The following is a 5,015-nucleotide window of genomic DNA, read 5'->3' on the forward strand; positions in this document are numbered from 1 at the left end:
CTTTCAATAAAAAAGGGGAGAAAGGAGAGCTCGGTCAGACGGACAGCAGAACTGACCAATTAGAAGCTGTATAATCCACCCCAGTTACCCAATTGGATTGGACCTTATCCAAATTTTAACATAAACAAGGTGTGACTGTAGATTGACAGTGGATTTAACCAATAGTTATCTGGAATGGAACAGGCAGACACCCAATTGGACGGAAGAAAAGGCGAGGTTGAAAGTGCGAATAAGCCCATCGTTGAGCATAATACTTGAACTAGAGGGAGAATATTCGCACTCTTGACTGGTTTGCACATCAGCCATCAAACATCTGCAGTCGGGTTTAAAGAAAACCAGCCGATGCGGCGGTAACGTTCTGCCCCGCTTCTTTGAGATTGACACGCAGAGCGCCTAATCAATGTTCAGAATTTACCTGGTAAATCCAATGGGAGAGCCGAAGAGGCGGGATTAAGCCCTTAAATGCCTGAAGGACACAAAGGATCAATCCTTTCCCCAGTGACTCCGAGACCTTCAGTGGCCTTGGACAGAGGGCATTTCCCTCCGCACCCGTTCCTGGCCCAGCTTCCCCACCCTCTCTGCGGGACCACCCCGATGGTTGGCACCAGGGCTGGTGTCTGTTCCTCGCCGCACCCACGGACTCTGATCTCTGCCCACCAGGGCTCAGGTCAAGTTCAAGTGTGTTGCTATCTGACTGTCCCTGTATACAACCAAACGAAACAACGGTGCAACCCGTACAACACAGCACATAAACCAATATATCATACCATAAATTGATAAAATATAATTCAAAATGCACGTAGTAAAGCGCAGCACAGTAAACAGTAAGGTTGCTGTCCTAGTGACGAGATTTCGGTGGTGGCAAAGCAGATCTCTCTGTACCCTGCTGTTATGTTTTCTAACTTCAGAACATTAAACTAACTTAAAGGGAGCCCGGGAGAGCAAGTCTTCTTTTGAGCGAACGGCAACTCGCTCTTATCAGGAAGTGCATTACTGCCACCTACTGTCATGGAGTATGACAGGAGCCATGACGGGGATCAGACCCTGCCTCCCAAACTTATTTTAATTAAAAAGATCACCGGGGTCCGACTATTCCTGGTTCAGGTGCCAGAATATCCCGCACCCTAGATATACCCAATAACTGCCTAGACGGCTTCCTGCGTTCTAACGAAAGTCGGTGGCATGTCATGATCGGTGCCTCCCCTGAAATAATGGAACCAAATTATATAAACACCTCCCTGTCCCATTCCTATCCCACAAATTCTAATCCCAACCAACCTAATACCTTCACACTTTCTCAGTTAACTATAATGTCTACCTCTGACTTATTAAGTGGCTGTATTGCTATAAATCAGCCACGTTCATGAGCCGATACACCCACAGAGCAGGTACCCAACAAAACTGTGCTACTATTCCCGCACTCTCCAGAGCATATAGGCAAAATAGACTTCCATCTGCAGATCAGTTCTCCTTGAACGCCTCGATTCCGAACTCTGCAGTCCCGAGGCAGAATCTAAGCAGAAGACGACTCTATTTGGCTTAACTTATTCGACCCTTTGCAAACTAATCGTAATAATAATGGCCATAAGTTCTGCTGTATAGACAGACAGACAACCCATTTGTCAGCCTTTTCCACAGCTCAACATTAAACCAAGGGATAAATATCCCAGAGCCCACCCAGTTACTAACTGGGTCTTTAGAACCATTTGTAAAGATAGGCAAAACAGAAAAATACTCCTGCTGTAAATGGCCAGACATCCTCTCACTACCCACAAAACCCTGTATATCCTCCAGTAACGATGAATCTATTCCCACATCTGGAAATTTCCTCAGTGGAACTCCTGGCTACACCACTCTTGGGCTAATCCGCAAATTTCCAAGACCATACTCCCACACATATTCCCTAATTACCCAGCAAAACATTTATCAACTCTGCTAGTAGATTCCCAACAATCCATTAAAAGAAAATGTGTTAGCTGGGACGCCCCCACCCTGCCCCAGAAGTCCAGTCTGCAAGCCTCTATTGTTCTGTCTGCAGATCAAGAGGCATCTCACCTAGCTCAACCCCCAGTGTGGTCAGGAATGCTCCACTACAGACTCTGGCCTGGCCTGTAGGACATTCAACCTCTATAAAACTGAGCGAGCTGCCTCCCCATAAATCAAACAACCATAGTCCAGACAAGATTATATGAAAGCGCAATAAATTGTCAGTAGAACACCACTAGAAGCTCCCCAGTCATACCCAGCCACACAGCACATAAAGTTAATGACCTGCTTACATTTATCCTCCAAAAGCTTTATACGTGTTCTCAAAGTCAGTCTCACATCCAGCCATAAAAACGGGAACCCTAGACAGAGAACACCCACACAAAGTAAGGAGACTATAAACCACACTTTGTTTCTGAGTAAAAACTGTGTATTTTGATTAAAAGTTTAAATCCCTGGTCCGGAGACCATTATTCCATTGCTGTTTATACAGATCTTACCACATAGACAGTATTACAACCCCTTTTCCATCATCAGCATAAAAAGCTAAACCACACCCAGGCCCAACACCATCAAAAAAAATCATTAACAATCAGATTTCTGATGACTCTGCCATAGTTGGATGCATCAGCAAGGGAGATGACGCTGAGTACAGGGCTACGGTAGAAAACTTTGTCACATGGTGTGAGCAGAATTATCCGCAGCTTAATGTGAAAAAGACTAAGGAGCTGGTGGTAGACCTGAGGAGGGCTAAGGTACCGGTGACCCCTGTTTCCATCCAGGGGGTCAGTATGGACATGCTGGAGGATTAAAAATACCTGGGGATACGAATGGACAATAAACTGGACTGGTTAAAGAACACTGAGGCTGTCTACAAGAAGGGTCAGAGCCATCTCTATTTCCTGAGGAGACTGAGGTCCTTTAGCATCTGTTGGACAATGCTGAGGATGTTTTACGAGTCTGTGGTGGCTACTGCGATCATGTTTGCTGTTGTGTGCTGGGGCAGCAGGCTGAGAGTAGCAGACACCAACAGAATCAACAAACTCATTCGTAAGGCCAGTGATGTTGTGGGGATGGAACTGGACTCTCTGACGGTGGTGTCTGAAAAGAGGATGCTGTCCAAGCTGCATGCCATCTTGGTCAATGTTTCCCATCCACTACATAATGTACTGGTTGGGCACAGGAGTACATTCAGCCAGAGACTCATTCCACCGAGATGTAACTCAAGCAACTTCTTTAGGACTGTCCAGGCAGATGCTGGAGCATATGATAGCTAACCATATCCTGTCCTGGGGCTGTAGTACTCGCACTATTGCCAGCAAATTTCAGTTCAACAAACGTACAAACGTAAAATCATTGTTATGGCACACTCAAATATCTCCTGTTTCTCACAAATATTCCCATTGTCCATCAAAATACACTCGTCTTTTAATATACTCATCCCCTAACTTGTTTAGTCTATGTATCTTTGCAAATATGTTTCCCAGACATTTTCCTTTTCTTTGCCCGTTGCAGCCAAATTTCCATTCTGCACTAACACTGGAACCTGGCAATAACCTCTGACGCCATTCATTTCCTTCAGCATTCTCCACACCACTGTCACGTCAGTTTCCCTCCCACTCCATGAGCAAAGTCCTCTCCAAGCCGACCTTTTAGCATTCTTAATAACTCCCCTTCTCCTCTTCTGAAAGTTCAGCAAGGCTTCTTGCATTGATCTATATTTCAAAATGTGAAATGCCTGTCTCTGGTCTCTGATGGCCTCTGTACATTCCTGTGTCCACCAAGGAACGCATTTCTTACCAGCTCTCCCGGACACCAAAGGAATAGCTTGCTGGCCCACACAAACTAGAAATTATACTCCTATAGTCTTCTTCTATGGTACCATCGAGAGACAACTGATCAAATGATTTTTCACACAACAGCAATTATTCCCCAGTTTTCCCTCTAAAGACACCATTTAGCACCAGAACCCAAATTCTGACAGTGAGCCTTGACCCTCACAATACACAAGACTGGAATGATCACTCCCCATACAATCAGTCATTACATCCCAACTACTAAGTCCAGCAAGTGCAGCAGAGATAAGAGTCAAGGCCAGACAATAATGCCTACCTTTGATAATATCGAGCCTTCTTTTCCTTCCGTCATTTAAACAAACTAAATCATATTCTTCCAAAAACTCCTCTACTACTGCACCATTAGCATCTGTGCACAAACTAATATGTGCATTCAAGTCACCATAATATATGCCCCACAAACTAATATGTGCATTCAAGTCACCACAAAAAATAATTTTACCACAATAATTTCCCAACATTCTCCACAACCCTCCTACAGGCAGTTCCTGACCTGGATTATAAAAATTCACAATTCTGATCCCACCCTGTGGATGTAACAATTCAACAATTACACATTTGGCAAAAGAACGCAGGTCTAACTTCAAGTTTACTTTAAGTGAAGTGCGCACTTATCAAGTGGTAGTGATATGTAATTAATAGATTTTACATATAACTGGTAATTGATTATATCGGTTAATCAACTGATATATACACAATCCTACTGCTCATCTGCTGCTGCTATTTAGGCCAGAACTGAAGGTCTTCCATCTCTGTCTGTCCATACTGTTGCACACAGTAACGATTTTTTTGACTAGTCAGAGTTGATAGCCCTGAGCTGAACATTGAACCTGTAGGACTGGTGGACCTCTCTTAGTCTGGCCTCTACCCTTTGACTTGTTTGGCATGGGTGACCCTACCAAGAGCTAGAGCATAAAGTCCTGATTCTAGCCAGTATAGCTTTCCTGGTCATTGAGGCTAACAAGCCTCCAAACAAGGTTGCTGCCTTTTGGAGGCAAGGTTACCCAAATATTATTGAAATATTAAATACACAACACTATAAGTCATAGAAGCAGAATTAAGACATCTGGCCCATTGAGTCTGCTCCGCCATTCAATCATGGTTGATCCTTTTTTCTATCTCCTCCTCAACCCCAGTTCCTGGCCTTCTCCCTGTAACTTTTGATGCCATGTC

Source organism: Mobula birostris, chromosome 2 (genome assembly GCF_030028105.1).
Source record: "Mobula birostris isolate sMobBir1 chromosome 2, sMobBir1.hap1, whole genome shotgun sequence".
NCBI lineage: Eukaryota > Metazoa > Chordata > Chondrichthyes > Myliobatiformes > Myliobatidae > Mobula > Mobula birostris.